Source organism: Fukomys damarensis, unplaced genomic scaffold (genome assembly GCF_012274545.1).
Source record: "Fukomys damarensis isolate Sample0158 unplaced genomic scaffold, DMR_v1.0_HiC HiC_scaffold_3, whole genome shotgun sequence".
NCBI classification, from domain to species: Eukaryota; Metazoa; Chordata; class Mammalia; order Rodentia; family Bathyergidae; genus Fukomys; species Fukomys damarensis.
Window position 1 is genome coordinate 24,652,830 of NW_022900915.1, and position 19,696 is coordinate 24,672,525.

Sequence of the window (19,696 nt, forward strand, 5' to 3'; positions counted from 1 at the left end):
TCTTTAATATTAGGTGCACTTTTCTGTTTCCTGTCAGATTTGCCTGTTATGTTGCCTTGCTGATGAATGCTCAGTAATTTTTTTAAGAAAATTGTTTTCAATAATTTACACTTGACATTTAAAACTATCATTATAGTGCTCACCATTGATGCATATCACAATCCCTCTATTTTATTTGCTGTAGGTCTTTTTGCACCTGAGAGCAGCCTGTTAAGTTTAAAATATCAAGTTTACAATTCTTTCATCTCATCAGAGGACCTATTTGAAGAAAAACTCCCTCTAAACAAGGTAATACATAACTGATGAGAATATGTTTCTGTTGAGTTACTGTGGTATATTGTGATTTGAATTTAACATTGTAAAATGCTGGCAGTGTTTTCAAAAGTTGGAGTTTAATTTGAGAAATCGTTTTGATTTTCATTTGAGATGGTAAATTTAGTAATTATTTTAGAGTTTTCAAGTAATTTTTAAAAGCACTAATGGGTATGTTAGAGTTAAACATTACCTGCGGATGTGGACACATAAAAACAATTCAAATACTCAAATAAGCAGTAGTGTTTATTATTAATGAATACCTGGTGACAACTATTTTTAAAGAATCTTCTCATATGGGAAAGAAAAAAATAATAACTATGCGATATATTGTCTCTCAACTTTGGAAAATACGTTTTCTCTCAAGTCCCAGTAAATGGTCCACAGTAAGTGCACTACCAGTATTTGTATATTTAAATTGATATTATTTTTCATAAACTCCCTAACAACTCAGAAATAGTGTGACTAAGATTTTCAATGAATATAAAGACCTTTTTTCATTAAATCAAATAAGGTCAAGTCTCTAAATATACTTATTTTCTGAGGATATCTTCCAGTTAGAGTATGGTCTTCCTTCTTGGTGAGTTAGAACCACTCTGAAGGCCAATTACGTGGGGCATTGAAAGGCAATCTGATGTCAGCCTTGTGAAGAAATGACTAAATTCTAACTAAAAGAATGAGAGCTTTGTGAAGATTTATAACAATATTAGATGATATTAATATAGCAGTATGGCCTTTTCTAAACAACTTGTTTCAATGTGCTTGTGCAAATCATAGCAAAACAAAAAAGATGCAATGCTCTGCAAATGTGTGTACGTGCCTGTGTGTGTGTATCTTATTTGTGACTTCCTTACCAGTTCATACTCCCTGCTGTATGCCTGGATCATGTACCAAAATGGAACTGTAGGACAAGCAGTATATATAATTAAATTTACATTTTTATTTGAAGAATAGATTACATTTAACTTCAAAAAATTACATGCTAGGTGTATTTTATTACATTGTTTTTATCAAATTGTGTCCATAAATTTAGACTGTGTGTGTATTATCCCGTGGATGGAACCCAGAACCTTGCACATGCTAAGCCCATATTCTGCTACACCTTCAAAATCCATGATTTTAAAAAATCACCATGATAAATCCAAATGCTATATTTCTTAAAACTGATTTTTGAAAAACACAAAGAATTGATTGAAGCAACAAGAAAGCATAAATTATTCTCATAAGAACAAATACTACTTTTATTTTCACAGGAAAGACAATCATAACCATGGAAGTAATCTAGATATTAATTAGTATTCAAGTCTTTTCATATAATATGAACGGATGTTGTGAAATGTATTCATTATTTCTCACCTGAAAGAGAGACCTAATGAACAAACCAAGAGGATCTTTTAAAATTTAAGGTGAAAGAGAGAAATTGTTTCTTTTTCTCAGAAAGGGGACTTTGGATTTTGGCAATAACTGAATTTAATTACCATATGAATTGAAATTATACACCACTATGTATGCAATGTACATGAAAACAGTATATTTAAGTACATATGCTGTATATATAGTTTCAAAGAAATATTTTACATTATCTTACAAAATATGCATATGCCAGATCCCCCTCCCAAGCAGACACGCATGGCTTTGTGTATATAATACAATTTATTTGTGTAACTTAAGGTAAGAAACAGTATTTTTTCTTCTTAACAGAGACATGCTTGGTGTTAGTAGATAATAGACCCTACACATACTGTTTCTTTTTTGCCTTGAATGCCCTAGTGTACGCATACTGGAATACTAAATATTGCTATTGCATTAAACTTTCCAACTTCTGTAAGGGTACTCAAGAGGATTGTTAAAACATTTTTTTTTCCATTTTATTTCATGTCATTAGCATGGATTCTTTTCCTTTTATGTTAAAAAATAGCTGTTTCATTATATTTTCACTACTTTGATGTCCTTTTGTATTCTCATATATTGGGTACATTGCATTAGTCAACAAAATAATTTCTTCATTAAAATAAAGTTATTAAGAATCTGTAGAAAGAATGAGGATTAGGTTAGACTTAATTCTTTACTAAGTCATCGGTATTTAACAATTGTCTTAAACATATGACAGAGAAATGTAATATTTGAGATAACTAGTAGAACAACATTTTAGGTATTATTTCTACTTTATATAGCAATTTTACATACAACAAAAAAATTCATATTAACAAAAAGAGCTTTAAATGAGGACAGCAAAGATCTAAGGAGCAAGTTGAATTTTCTGTTAGTTTCTCTATGATTGTCCTGTTCCAATATTACTTTCTTGCCTTAAACTTACATACTGTTAATTTACTGCTGAAGTGAGCAATTCTATACTTCATAGTCAAATTTGCATACAAATCAGTATATGTGAGTAGAAATCATGATTTTTTGATACATTCTTCATATTTTTGAACATTTTTCTATGTTCAATCTGAGTGCTTTCTGCTTAAATCTGTAGCTTTATAAAAATCGTTCTTATGTTCTACTTTCATTGGAATACTGTGGCCAATGGTCACTATATTTAATATTTCAACAGACTTAACCTGTGAATCATATATTAAAATGTGATGCTTATACAATAAATCAAAGTCAATCTATATCAGCATATTGTAGAAATAAAATAAATTAATATTAAGCAATTTAAGAAAGAAGAAGGGAGTTGAATTCTGTTAATTCATTTACTCTTTTAAAAAATTTGAACAGGGTCTTGTATGTTGCCCAGGCTCCTCTTTAATGTCTGGAATCAACTGTTTCTCCCCACTCTGGCTCCCAAGTACTGAGGTTATAGGCACAGGGCACCCAATATACCTGCCTTTTATGTAACTTTTTAGTAACTAAAAATATTTTGATCTATATGTGCCTAGGAAAGTATATTTGAAATATTTTAGTAGATTTATAATCTCTATTCTCTTTATGAAATACAGTTCTTAACAATGAATCAAAGCATACTCATAGGTTATGTTATATCAGATAATAAGATTTGGAATGGGAAACTAATTTCCATTTTTACCATTATAATTAAACTAGATTTGCTACAGAGATAATATTTTCTATGTTCGGTATGTGTCCTAGGCTGCTTCTTGTTGCTAAGGCACAATACCCGGCCTCTACAATTTAAAGGAGCAAATATGTATTTCAGCTCACAGTTTATAAGGTTCAGTTCCTGGTGCACAGGCTTAAATGCAAAAGAAGCACAATAGAAGCACCTGAGCGGAGGAGAAATGGTCATGCCATGGCAGCCAGGAAGCAGAGAGCAGAGAGAAGCCAGAGGGGAGATGAACCCTGCAGGTAGCAATCCTCCTGACGTCTTCTGACCAAGCCCCGCCTCTTGACAGCAAGTCAGTAGAATCACCCCCAGGATTCAGTCATCTGCCAATGGCTATTTTCTTCCAGAAGCATCTTGACCTTGGTAGATTTCAATTTTTGATCTCCAAAGTATAAATCACAGTTTTATGGTACTTCAACCTAGTTTGCATTAACAAACATTCTGTAAATTACTTATAGTACCATCGTATTCAATAATCTTTTGTATTGTTGGAGAGAATTAAGGTAATCAAAAGGAACCGGATATCTAGAGGCACATATTACAATGTCATTTGTGTACATAGAGACAGAGCCTACATTAACTCTGCCAGAAAACAGACAGAAATGTAGATGGAGGGACTGAGTAATAATTTCAGGGTCTACTTTTACGATAATAAAAATGTTCTGGAATTAGATGGTGTTGATGCTTGCACAATATTATGAATGAGCTCAAAGCCACTAAATTGCATGCTTATTTTTATTGATGAATTTCCTATTATGTAAATGGGACTTCAGTAAAACAAGTAAGTGTGTGATTCAGTATATAAAGAAAATAAAATCTCTTTGATTGAAAATGACCAATATTGAATTTTTGATCATATGGTCTGGAAATAAATTGGATTTTAAACTTAATTGAAAAAGGTTAATGGACAATATAATAAGGTGTCTCATAAAAACAAAAACAGACCAAAAAAGACTATTTAAGGGAGCTGTGGCAATAGGATGCTCTGACTGGACTACAAGAACTATTAGTAACTCAAAACAATGACAAAATGATATTTCTCTTAGAAGAAGGAGTGACAAGGCTAACAAAAACTGACTGTGGGTACAGTTGGGTGATCACTGGATATTTTGTTTCTAGACCATGTTCTAATGTTTATTTGACAATGGAAGTGGTCAAAGATTCAAGACATGAAGGAAGAAACAGAAGTTTGATGGAGGTTTGTTGGAGTCAAGTTTGTGAATATTTTGTCCAAATTACTTAAAGCTAGTTAGTGATGTGAAATATTACAAAGGAAATGTCTAATCAATATGAAGGAATATGTTCATTGATCTATTTTTAGATATCTATAGCTTTTTACAAAACAAAAGTATTCTCTTTGTAAATATTTCTAATTTCTTTGGTGCAATATGTCTCAATTGGTTACCTCAGAAGTAATAGTTTGTTAAACTACTTTTTGAAATTCCAGGTACTTAAATTCTTAAATTTATGCTTCCTCAAAAAAACTGTATAGCTCTTATAACTCACTATTTGAGGAGACCTTTCTTTCCAGTTATTATTTCAAGTTAATGGGGCTAGCTGAAAGCATTTGAAAGGACCATAAAATAATCAAGAAGTAGAGGTTTAACATCATGCAGCTCACACACGTGCTAATAATGCACAAGATTGAAGGTGTTCATGCAGTTTGGTGGGAAACGAGAACCTCAAAAGCAAAACCATTCACAACACACACTGTTGCCTTTTAGGCTATGGAAGTTGCATTTATTTTCAACAGTATGTAATAGTATATAAAAAAACAAAACAAAAACTCCTGTAAAGTAAGAAAGGCAGAATGCCTGTGAAGCCAACTGCTTAAGGTTTGTGGCTTCTTATTTCACTGTCCCTTCCAAAAGTCTGGGGGGAGCCCTGGAAACAGCTTCTTATTTTTGTATATTTAATTAAAGTAAAATATTTTATCCATTACTACTGAAAACCACTGTTTCTTTCCACTCATTCTCAATTTCCCTTGTGTCATGGTGGTAACGATGGCACCACGTGAATTTCTTGGATTCAGCTAAGGAAACACAGATTTTGGGTCTATATTTAATTCGAATTTAAAGGATATAATCATGTAGTTCACATTTGTTTTACCTATGGCCAGGTTACTGTTGGTTGCCCAATGTAGGGATGAGTTCTAGAAATACTTCCTGTATGCAGTGCTGCCTGCATTGCAATGCATCATAACACAAAGGACAAGTTAGCATTCGCTGTGAAGTGAGTGTATCTTGCAGTGCATGGAAAGTATGGGAGTAGTGGAAGAGAAACGGAAGAAGCCAGAAACTGGTCTGTGCAAAATGCTTCCCACATTTACTGTATAAACATTGGTCCTTATCAACACCCTGTCAAGACAGAAGTTCCTTCCTGCAGAGTATGTAATTATAATTGCTCCATATGATTTTTGATGGAAATTGGTTACAATATAATGTAGATTCTGTGTTCACGAGGCAAAGACCTGAATCTGTACTAAAAACAGTACATGTTTCTGCCTGTGGTATCACAGGTTTTAGGAATCCCAACTATTAATGATAATGATAAAAGTAACAAAACTTACTTTCATTAACTGTATTAGAGGAAAGATTGACTCATAAGTCTACTCTCTATAGATAAAAATGTGGGAGATTTGCTGTCATATGAAGAATCAGTCAAAGAGCATGCAGGGCAACACCTAACGTGGTGAAAGGGAATTCATGCAAATATTACAGCATTTCTTTAAGACTAGGAGGATTTTACTTCGTTTCTTTGTGATAAGGTAAGTAATGTATTCTAAACATATTTAAACATTACCTGAATTATTTGACTGTAACCTTATAAAGCAAAATGCACTGTGGACATGGGATTAAATTAAAGGTCTTTGGATAGACTGAATGTCCTTTGAAGAGAGAAGCAGAAAAGATTCTACTAAAAAACAAAGGTAATGTGATGAATGCAACAAACTGTTATGTTGTCTGTTTTGAAAGTGAACTAAGGAGCTCCAAGCAAAGTAATGGAGTTCCAGAACCCGGGGAAAGTAAGGAACACATTTCCCTGAAGCGCCTTCACAGAAATCATGTCCCTGCTGAAGCCTAGATTTGTGTGTGAAGCTAATTTGGGCTTCTAGCACCAAAACTGCAAGAAAATAAGTTTGTATTCTTTTAAACCTTCAAGTTGCGGTAGCTTTTTACAGCTTGAGACAGTTTACAGGAAACTATTTCTATACACTTTTGAAAATTACGTCATGTGATTCAAGTTCCTTTTCTCAAAGTAAAATAAACATACACCCTGTTTTCCTATTTACGCAGTATTTTATAAACATTTCCTTCAGACTATCTTCATAAATGAAGTGAACAATGTCACAAAAGCTGCCTCTGCTCCTGGGAACAGTTGCTCAGGTACTTTGAGACCATCAATCCATATTCATCATTGTTGGTCATAAAATCATTAATATGAATAAGTGCTAGGCACCTCTTCAAGGCTAGGCATTGTGCTAGGTGTGTTTGGAACAAATGTAATCACGACTGAATGTGTCTGTCGTATCAGATCCTGCAGAGGGGACTGGAGTCATACATTGATTTGACAAGAGATTGTGGCATTTGGTAATATTACGTCTCCTGGGTGATGCTCATTCCTCTAAGATGAAATGGTGACCTCGGATTAAAAGGAATTATCATGCTATCTTCTGGCACATTACTATATATTCGTTATATTTAAATTTCAAAAGTCCACATATATAAGGAAGAAAATGTCACAGTGATAACTGCTTGATGAAAGATTTTTAAAACTATATATTTTATTCTTTGTAATATATCTCAAAATTAAAAGATATAAAAGAATTTCAATTTCTAAGAATGTATAACTCTAAAGTAATAACATATTTAGTAGATGGAAGAAATATACTTTTTAAACAGGGGAGTATAATATCTTTATTTTCTGCTTTCACCGTGTACCTGCCAAATATGATGGTCCATTTTTTAAAAGATAGAATTACTCACCTTTGTAGGAAAAATCTATCATTGTTTCTCTCTCTCTCTCCATCTCTTCCACTTCATTTTTCTTTACAGTCTCTATTATTTTTCACCTATTCTATAGGAGGTAAAAATTTTCTTAAGAGTTTCTGTGGGTCACTATTTATAATATTTTCTCATGTTTAGAGCCACTTGATATTTGCTTAATGTAAAAATGAAAACAAAACTGTTAAAGCTAATAACACTAAAGGAGAAAAGAGTTTTTGAAATTAGATCTTAATCTATTCTATAGGAAATGCTGTAACAAGCAAGTTTAAGATCCAGTATAAACTCCTGTATCTGATTTTTCCCCTTACCTACCATAATAGTGACAAATTTGTGATTTGATGATTTTTGAACCTTGTTAAGAAAGTTTATGCCACACAGGCATATATATGTAAAGGTTTGTTCAGAAAAGGAAACCACCAAAAGATGGATGGACGGGGAGGAGGGAAGGGAAAAAAATGAAAATAGGAATTAAGATGTAATATGTACAAGTACCAATACCCCACAAGGGGTGTAAATGTTGTATAATACAAGCAATTTAATCAAGAAAATTATATGAAGAAATAATGTATGTCTTCCTCTTAAAAGAAAAGCTATTTTTCTACTCCACAAGAATCACCTCTTTTCTTGTTTTCAATCTTTAAAATAATTCTGAAGTCTGAATCAATATGAAACTTTATATTATTTTTAAACTTAAAAATTTTGTGAAGGCATAAAGACAAAAACAATATGCTTTTACTTTTGATACGAAAATACTGATTTAAGAACTGCAAACATCAGTCTTTGTTGTTTTATGGACCTTTCAACTAGTCAAACTTTATTAGCTTAAGAGGAGTGCAGTTATACAAGGCTGTTGTGCGAGCTACTAAGCAGGCTGAGATTAGCAAAGGAGTACAAAAGGGCACAGTGATGATGACATGTTTATAAATAAATAAATAATAGTTTTTAATTCAAGCAAGTAGTTGAGACTAAGTGTATTCAAATTAAATAGTAAAAAGTATAAGAAGTTAAGGCAATGTGTTTTTGTGTTAGGTGATACTTAATAGGAATTCTTAGTAGTTCAGATAGTGTCTTGATGCTTCTTCTAATACACCTGAGGTAGGGTATTTTTATTTTACACTTATAAACAGCAGATGTAAAATTACACCATTATTATAAGTGTACTGATGCCAAAGAAAAATGTACACATTACCAGATAACCAATTAAATACAGGGATAGTGCATAAGGTTTGTTAAGAGAATAAAGGAGGATAGGTTTTTTTTGTGTGTGTATGCTAGATGTGTGTAAAATTTGAGTTATTCAATAAAGAGAGAGTTTTTATTATAAAATAGTACTTCACTAAAACTTCAGTTTGTAGTATTAAACAAAACAACAAGACATTTCAATGGAATAACCTTGGAGACCTCTTACCAGGGAGATATTTTTATAATCTCCATTTTGTCATAAAGGCACATTGTTGAGGGTGTTTAAAATCCATGTTTATTCTTTAGAATATTTTTATTCATGAATTATTCATTTTAATTTTATGAATTATATTAATGAGTAATTAACAGGAAAGTAAAATATTGGATTTCAATATTTATTGTTTTAAAAAGCATCAACATTTTCAACATTGTTTTTGTATACAAAGTCTAAAAAATAACAGAAATAAATTCTTATATGAAATGCAATGAAAATACCGATAACACTCTACAAAACATAATCTTTACTGCAATCATTACACCTAAGGCAGTCTTCACACATGACAACAGCGTGTTTCATGCACTCGTGTTGCTTACACTGACAGCACATGTGTTTTGCTTTCCTGACCTTTTTGTAGGACGTACTTGACATCTCACTGGTCTTGAGGTATTATCAAGAAGTTCTTATTACATTATACAACGTGTAGTTTAAAAAAACATAAAATTCCAATAAAATAAAGTATTGAGTTCTTTATTTCTTCTATTTAAATTTACTTTTTATTATCATTTTCCCAGTTACTCAGCATATGGCAATGTGATTGCTGACCTGGATGAAACAGTGAAATAATTGATTTACAAAGACATTTACATTCATCCGATTTGTAGTCAACCTGCCATGACACAACAACCTTCCCAGGGCAACGTCACCTCGGACTATACGGGGCGAGCGCTCACATCTCGGTCTCTGCCCGCATTGCAGACTAGAGCTGAGTCTCACTCTGGGTGAGCGCTGCTCCTGGCGAAAGTTCTCAGAAACGATTTGAAGTCACTTTTCAGATATGCTCAATTTTATGTTGAGTTATACACAGGAATTTTAATAAGTTCACTGTTTAAGGAATAGAATCGCAATGTTTCCTTCTTATCTTGCAGTAGTGATAAACAAAATACACCAACCAAAAAGGCACACATTTTAAATAGGCCAGAGTATATTAAGGACCTTTTCATGCTATTCATTTTTATTTCCCTTCTTATGCTCTACCCACTATCCTTCATCTTTACTTGCCTTTCATCAGTATCTACTTTTTGTCATCCTAATACTGCCCATTCTATTCTGCCCACTCAGGAGATACCAGGAAGCACTGGTCTTTCCATTCTGTGAACATAGCAAAAATAACAACAAAACAGACAAAAAAACATCTTTGGCTCCACGGTGCCAGATTTTTTTTTCCCACAGCAGTACTTCAGCCTACAAATGTACTTAGTGAAATTAGAAAATTTACTTATAGAGTATAACAAATATCTGTACACGGATCATTACTTTAGTCTAAAATAGTATTCCTACTATACACAGTCAAACCCTCAAATGCTCTAAAGGAATAAAAATGGACACTGAAAATTCTGTGGTATCTGAGGAGGGCAACGAAATGCCAAGGGCATGGCTGCAGCTGGGACGATCCCTCTCCCCACCGTCATCAGGGCAGCACAGATGTACTGCTGCACGGGCTCCTCGCCTCGCAGGGTGGCCTCACGGGGTGACACACACTAGGCTCAGAGGTGGTGGTCTAACCCACGCAGAGAGACTGTCCTCATCTTTGGAGCCTGATGAGCACTCAGCCCGAGACAGCAGTACCTCTACAGAGAAGTTTTCCATTTCGTCAAATGTGCCAGACATAGAGGCTGTCACATAGGATATTTTAACAGTCCTTAATTCTGTTTTGGGTCTACTGTGAATAAATCATACAGTATTTGAAAGTAGCACCTTAAAGAATTACAGAGGTTGTTTTTTGGTTCAGCCTCTGAGATCTTCAACCTCCGTGGTTTTGAGAGAAGAGCACACTTAGGAATGCCCCCAAATTTGGCTGTATGACATACATATGCCTGACTGGTTCCAAAACCCATTCTACTCTCTGAGTAGCTGAGTGACAGGAGCAGAGCCAAGTTCTAAAATGGTAACTTTATGAGGTAAAATTTTGAAAAAGCCCCATCCAAAACAAGTCAACATAAATCAGACTGAAGTCCAGCCACCCTATTACCCCTAAGTTCATTATCTACCATGAAGTATTAAAAACACACTCTTAAGAAGGAACTATGCAGAGTCACACATCATCAAGAAGACATCAATGATGAGCTACACTCCTTAAGAATTCACACTTAGGAATAAACGTTAACATTTTCACATCATCTATGTACTTTCCTATGAAACCTGAAAGATAACATCAGAAATAAATTTCCATATGAACTACAATGAAAATACGAATAGAACTTTACAATAAAAATATTTTTTGCTTTACTTGTCACATTCAAAGCAGACTTCACACATGACAACTGCATTTTCCATGCACACATTTCTCTTATACTGACAGCGCATTTGCTTAGCTTTTCTTTCCTATGTGGCAAAGCCATTCCTGACACCTCTCTTTTCTTACTGTTTTGTCAGGATCTTCTTACTACATAATACAATGCGCACTTAGCAAGAAAATAAGATATTAATTAAAATAAAATATAAAAATGTAATGAGTGTTCCTATTTTACATTATTATTATACATTTTGGTCTTCATTTAAAAGGGAAAGGGAAGTATGGAGAGAGGTGAAGGAAAAGAAAGTAGGGAAGGAAAGTATCAGAAAAGAAGGAAAAAAACAGAAACAAAATTTTTGTAACTAGGGAGGGGTGAAGGGATGAAAGGAAAGGAAGGTGAATGGGGAAAAAACAAGAACCAAGGTATATTATGAGCAGGTACAAATTCCCAAAGATGAAAGTGATCATAATGCATAACTAAAATGTATCAATAAACTTAATGGAAAAAAATGTAATGAGTGTTTAGAATAGACCTTCACATTTTCACATCAGCTGTTTACTTGTATAGAAAACCTGAAAGATAGGATCAGAAATAAAAACCTATGTGAACTACAATGTAAATACAAGTGAAAGTCTACCAGAGAGTGGAAAAAAAACTTTGATTTAACTGTCACACCCCAGGCAGCCTTTACACATGACAACTGCATGTTCAATGCACAAGTATTATTTACACTGATTGCATGTATCTTTTCCTTTCCTGTCTTTTTTCTTTTTTGTAGGGCAGTTGACATACTTTTGGTTTTCCTGTTGTTGTAGTAGATCTTTGGGATGCTACACATGCCTGTACAAGTGTTGGTTCACCAAAGCACTCTACATATTTTTTGCATAGTTCCTTGGGCAGAAACATTTTGTTCTTCCTCTAATATAAATTATCTTTTATGAGTTCCAGTCCCAGTCCTCTAAGGAAATTTCTCTAGATATTTTGGACTTTTTATTTTCTTTGTAAACTATCAAACTATTTATGCTACTCATGTTTAGGATCAAGTAAAACAGCATCATTGGTCAAAGCATTGGGGTTCAAGTAACATCATAGTTGTTGTATAAATCATCAATGACTACTTTACCTTTGACTTTGTTGTAAAAAGTTACCATCTCAGCTGTCAGTTTTTTGGAGGTTTTACTACTTAGAAACAAAACAGCTGAGTCACTCCTTTCCCTTCCCTTCATTCAATTAACTATAAACACCACAACACCCTAATATACTGCATAAAGTTACAGTGACCAAACTGCTGCAAAATGCCCATCAACAGTCGTGTATTCAGATGGATTATCAGTTGCTTGACCTTTTCAGACAAAATTATAGCAGTCAGATTACCAATTCTTTCTTTCCTTCTTTTTAGGGTGTTTTTTTAACAAACCTCTGGAAATTTTGAGAGAAACCCAATTTCCTCAGTGTCCTCACTATTCTGTAAACCTCAAGCCCACACCCATAAATTTTTCAGATGCATAAGTCTTTTAACATTCCTGTGATTACCATGACAAAGCCCTACCAAGTATAGCAGACCTATGAATCCTTTCACACCAGGTAATGAGGTGTGATAATAAACACATTTTTTGAGTATGTCTATTGATACATATGGAATGTTTTACTTACATTTCTTCATTTGTGTATATAAAAACATTTGTAGCATTCCATCTGATACAAATAATACCAGATGGCAGTGCTAGCATTCTGTCCAAATAGTCTCACCCCTGCCAAGAACCTCACTATATTTTCAGAAAAAAAAAATCCTATTAATAGATGAAAAAATTATATAAGTCAGAGTATATTAGATTTAATAACTCCTGTTCTTTGAAATACTCCATAATAGGAAAAATGATAACATAGTAATGAAATTTTTCAATACATATAACTGATAATGGCTGTAAATTGTATGTAGACATCATAAAAATCATAAAGTAAAAGATAATTGATTTGAAAATGATAAAAATTTTGACCAAACATATCAAAAATTTGAGTTTAAACTATTTTGATAATTTAAAACACTTAGATATATTCAATGTCATTATGTATTTTATATATAATATCTAAAACCGATAAAATAAAAAATCAAAATACCAAATATTTTGTCAGAATGTGCAACAAATTATACCATGGAAGCTTAATTTATTAGAATCACTCAGAACTTTCTGGATATTTCAATATTTTGTATTGTACAGGAATTCAACTTCTGGGTTAATTTCAAACTGATGTGTATAAAATATTTACCAAAGCTCTTTGAACAAATTGTTTTTTTAAATAGGTTTATTAGTACTTTTTAGGTATACACTACAGTTACGTTCATCTTTAGGATCTTATACATTTACATGATGTATCTTGGTTTTTATTTTTCCCCCATAGCCCTGCCCTTCCTTCAGCCCCTCTTCTCTTCCCTATTTACAAAAACATTGTTACCATTTTTTCCTTTTCTCATATTTTTTCTTTTCCTTTCTTTCCTTTCTTCTACCCTTTCCACTCCCCCTACCCCTTTCTCCCTTGTCTTCCTATTTTACATTGTCAATTATATGATTTGAACCTTATTTACACTTTTAGTTTTTCACACAAGAGAAACTATTTGATATTTACGCATGTCCTATATATTTCACTTAAGAGTATGGCCTAAATCTGTATCCTTTTAGCTATAAATGATTCTAGTTTCTCAATCTTTATGGCTGAGTTGTTTTTCATCTATAAATAGGATTTTTTTTTTTAGTAGTACTCCATTTTATAGAAAACCACATCTTCTTATCCAGTCTGTAGTTGGTGGGCCATTGGCCTGTTTGCAAGTTCTAGCCAAAATAAATGCATATGTCACTGTGATACGATTCTTTTGATTCTTTTGGGAAGATACCGAGGAGAGGAAGGACTGGATCAAATGGGATCTCTTTTCCTAGTTTATTGAAGTCTCCACAGTTGTTGCACCAATCTGCACTCCCACCAACAATGGAAAAGGGTTTCTTTCTCACCTCAATGCTACCAGCATTTGCTATTGGTTTATTTCTTTATAGCACTCATTCCTTCTGGAGTGAGGTAGTACCACATTGTTGTTTTCATCAGCATCTTTTTAATGACCTGTGATGTTGAACATTTTTTCATATATTTATTTGCTACTTTTACTTGTTTGTTTGAGAAATGTCTGTTCATGTCAGATGCCCATTTTTTAATTGTGTCTTTCTATTTGGGGGGTCTGATTTTTTTTTTGAGTTCTTTATATATATTTTAGATAGTAGACCTTTGTCTGAGAAATAGCTGGTAGACTATTTTCCCCACATTGTAGGTTGTTTCTTAGCTCTGCTTGTGATTTCTCTTGCAATGCAGAAGCTTCTTATTAAGATGAGATCCCAGTTGTTGATTCTTTGTGCTAATTCCTGTGCAATTCAAGATTTGTTCATAAAGTATTTTCCTATGCCAATGCCTTTGAGCGTTCTACTTAACTTTTCTTCCAGCAAGTTTTGTGTTACTGTTTTAATATTTAGATCTTTAATCCACTTCAATTTTGATGTAGTGCATGGTGAAAGATAACAGTCTAGTTTTAATCTTTGGCAGGTTGAAATCCAGTTTTTCCAACACCATTTATTAAAGAGGCCATCTTTCCTACAATGAGGATGGTTGGCTCCTTTGTCAAAGATGAGGTAGCTGAATACATCTGGAGTTGTTTCTGTATCTTCCAATCTATTCCACTGATCCTCAGGTCTGCTTCATTGCCAGAATCATACTGCTTTTAACACAATGGCTTTGTAATATAATTTCACTTCAGAGATTGTGATACTCCCATCTCTTCTGATTCCAAATGAATTTTTAGATTGTTTTCTCTAATATTGTGAAATATAGTGTTGGAATTTCAATTGGAGTTGCACTGAATTTATATTACAGTTTTGGAAGTATGGCCATTTTCACTATGTACATCATTTCTATCCAGGAGCAAGGGATGTCTCTCCATTTTCTGATATCCTGTTTGATCACATTTTTCAGAGTGCTGTAGTTTTCAGTGTAGAAGTCTTTTGCGTCCTTCACTGAATTGATTCCTAGATATTTCATTTTTTTGGATGCTATTGTGAATAAAATTTTTTTCCCAATTGCTCTCTGTTATTTGTGTACAAGAAAGCTACTGAGCTTTAAGTGTTGGCATTGTACTCTGCTACTCTGCTGAATCTGTCAATTAAGTCTAGAAGTCTTTTGGCAGTGTTTTTTGCATTTTCAATGTAGAGTATCATATCATCAGGCAGTAATGACAGTATAACTTCTTCCTTACATATCTTTCTTCCTTTTATTTCTTTTTCTTGTCTAATTGCTGTGGCTAATGTTTCTAGAACAATATTGAATGGTAGTGGTGACAGTGGACATCCTTGTCTTGTTCCTGATTTTAGCATGAAGGTTTTCAGTTTTGGACCATTTAAGATGATGTTGACTGTTGGTTTTTCATAGATTGCCTTTTTATCAAGTTGAGCTAAAGACCATGTATTCCAATTTTCTGCAGAGTTTTAATCATGAATTGGTGTTGAATTTTGTCAAGTGCTTTTTCTGCATCTGTTGAAATGATTAGGTTTTTTTCCATTGGCTTTGTTCATATAGTGTATTATATTTATTTATTTATTTATTTATTTATTTATTTATGTTGAAACATCCTTGCATCCCTGGAATAAATCTAATGTGGTCAGGGTGTGTGATCTTCTTGATAACCCTCTGTATTCTGTTTGCCAATATTATGTTGAAGATTTTTGCATCTATGTTCACTAGAGAATGGCCTTTCATTCTCTTTTTTGGTTCACTCTGTTTTCCTAGTGTGGGCATTCATTGCTATGAATATCCCATGTAGAACTGCTTTCTTTGTGGCCCATAGATTCCTGTATGCTGTATTGCTATTACCATTTATTTATAAAAACTAGTATTTTGTTCTTATGTTGGGTTTCTGACATTGTGATTATTATATATCTGGGTGTAGATATTTTTTATTATGACTAGTTGGAGTCCTGTATGCCTCACTTATCTGTATGTCAAATTCTTCTGCTCTAGTTGGGAAGTTTTCTGTCATTAATTCTGTGAACAAGATTTTTTATTTCATTTGTCCCACCACTTTTTCATGGACTCCTATCAGTCTTATATTATTCTTCTAGCATCTGTTGGATTGATTTCTCATGGTCCTTTACTTTTTTCTTTTGTACTCAGGATCAGACTTGATTCTTTGCACTTGCAAGGCTGGCAGTGGCACCACTGAGCTAAATCCCCTATCCAGTCCTTTACTATTTTTAAGAGACCTCTCTTTTCATGGTCAATAGCTGCCTCTGTCTTATATATTTGATATTTTGTCTTCAGACTGACTCAGTATGCTGTGTATACTTTCAATAGAGATTTTTTTTTATCTTCTGGAAATCTATTTGAATCTGTTTCATGGATTCTATTTCTTTCCTTTACTGGACATTCATGGCTTCTATCATGGTCTTGAGCTCATGTATTTTTTCATCTGTTTCTTTTCTAGATCATTAGTGATATCTTTCATTCTGCTCACCATCTCTATAGTTGTCTAGGAAATTATTTTTGTTTTGAATTTTTCTAAAGCTTCATTCATCTGTTCTGTCACTTCCTGTGCTATAAGTTCAGGCTGTCCTGGTAGTTTATTGTCAGACTTTTCTACCTTGTTCTCTTTAGAATTTGCCTTTGGTGATCTGGAATTATGTGTTTGTGCCATTCTTAAATGTTTTCTCATTTCTATTTTTGTTGTTGGTATTGTCCTTGGTCTGATTCCTGGATTAATAATCTTCCAGATATAGTGATATTTATGTTTTTAGTCTTAATGACTTGGAGACACTCTCATTTTCATAAAACCTGGAAGGACAATTGATTAGGTCAATCACAACTCCTTCATCCAACACATTAGCATCAAGCAAAGCTAAGAAAATTACAATTTGTGGTAGTTATTAATCTATCACCTTTAACCATGTGAATTAAATTAAAATAAAGAACCAGCCCAAAATATATTTATAGTGAATAAACTTTTCAATATAGAAACTTTACTCTTCAGAATGGGGACTTAGAAGGATTTGGGAGGAGAGGAATAGATAGGTAGAAGGATAGGAGGTTAGAAGTGAAGCCAGAGGACACAGGGAGATCATGCAAACTCTAGGAAACTGTTGAAGACAGGAGGGAATGATAAGTAAATAACAAAGACAAGAATAGAACAACCTAATATCAATAGGGAAGCTAGAAACTATACTCATTTCCTTTGAAACTAATGACAGTTGAGAGAAAAAAAAAGAGAGAAAAAAAAAAGAAGAAATCTGAATTAGTGTAGGAAAAGCAACAAAAAGAGACATGAAGAACAATGTGGGAGAGAGAGATAGTGTGAAAGAGAAAGAAAAGAGAAAGAAAAGAAAAAAGGAAGAATTTAAAAAGAGTGGGGAAAATTGAAAATTAAAAATAAAAATAAGAAAAAATTAATAAAAAATAAAAATGAAGGGACCCCTTCAGGGTGTGTCTCCGCTGTCACAATAGACAATGTGGGTAGCAGTGTGCAGATCTAAATTAATTAGTCTCAGCAAGCCAGCAGCAGACCCCTGAGATTCAGGCTGATTTCTGCCTGCAAGGTCCAAGCTAAGTTCCCTAACCACATGCAGGGTTAAACTCTGAAAGGTTCTATTGCAGGTTCCAGCTAGTCCAGGTTCAAATGAGAGGTGATGATCCCTCTAACTTACCAACTACAGTGGTCTGGTGTGCCTTTATTGCAGAGATTCTCTTTATTTTTCCAGTGGACATCAATTTTCATCAAGGAGCCTGAAAGAAACCCTCTTTCTGTTGTTCATTTCTGCTATATATTCTGGATCTCCTTACAAAGCTCAGTACAATGGCCTTTATGACCCCCTGTGCCTCTGCAGTGTGGATCCAGGTGCCTGCCCAACCAGGAGGTCCAATGAAAGGTGGCCGTGGTGGTGCTGCGTGAGTACCTGCGAGGCTCTGGGGTGTTGGGCATTGGGCAGCATCCTAGCTCCACGTGGCCCTTTAACCAAATTATTCATAGCAGCATTAATCACTACAAAAATCTTTGAAATCACCAAATTAATTAGTCCAGAGTTAAATTGAATATTATGAGTAATGAAAATAAATGATCAAAAGCAACAAATAATAAGAATGAATTTCATAAATGTGTCTTTTCATAAGATGTTAGATACAATAGAATATTATTCCAATGAACTGAAATAAAATACAAAAGCAAGTAAAACTAATTTATGACATTAGAAATCAAGCTGGAAGAAAAAGAGGGATGGGAAGATCTCTGATGTGAATTTTTAAGTCTGTCTCCTGGTTACAAACTGACACATTTGACTAGCAAAAAATTCCTTAGGAATTATATTTATATGCCTTTCATTACATGTATATTTCACTTCCGTGTCAATTGTAAATGTTATTTATATATTTCTTAAATCAATTCTTATTTCTAATTAGATGTGAGACAAAAGAAACCTTTTTGGTATAGGAGCTCATTTTTTTTATTGCTCCTTCCCATGATTGGATCTTTATTCTGTGTATTTGGCTATAATTCTATGCATTCAAGTCAACAATTATAATGATTTAATGTCAAAAATTTAATCTCCACATGGATTTCAAAATTGACAAAAGAAAACTCCTAAAAAATGATCCTTGTCATTATATGAGAATAAAGGTGAATATTTTTACTGTAAACAAAAAATAGTGACAGCTGCCTATATGTAAATTAAAAATTACCAGTTGAGAATGTCAGACTTGAAGTTATTTAACTGCATTTTCTTGGCTAGATCATCAGTTTTAAAATACCTCATGTTTGTGTTTTGTTTTAGGGGTTTGTTAATACTAAAAAATGTGTATTGTTGTGAAACAAATGCTGAGCTCAGGAGATCCTTTCAATAGTATTCCCTAACTATCCACAAATGATTTTTGACAATATTTCCTGGTCCATTTGTTTTGAAAATTCTAACTATGCTTTAAATTACTTATTATTTAAATTCCTGGAGCAAATTATAATTATTCGGGTATGAGACACAGAAGGTCATGAGCATCCTATTTCATCTACATTTATTAATCATTCTTATTTATATTATACAAAGTTGCAATTTTTTATGAAATAAAATTCTCCCTACCTTTGATATACAATAAAAATACATTACATAGCTAATAGGAGCAGTTTATACCCCTACTCAGTTACTTGGAGTTTGGATGATTTGCCTCAACCTTGCTCATCTTCTCACCCAGACCATTGGACCCACATGATACTGACTTCCAATTTTGGACCATCTGGATTTTGACAAATTCCTATTTCAAGATGTGATAAGAGCAGCTTAGCTCTGTTTTGGATTTAAACGCTTGTAAGACTCTTTGCCTTTGATTAATTCCTGATGACGGCCAGGAACCCTTAGAAGCTAATATAACCACCCAAGTGTCTCAATGTCAGAGAATGCTACACTGGTGACATTTGTGGCACCTTATTATCACCATTGCACCCTCATCTGAGTGTAAATCTTTTCCACTGAGATATGCAAGCTGAATAGTACAATTTCATGACAAAGGACTTCCTAACTAGTGAAGTGAACTCAATTTTTCAAGAATT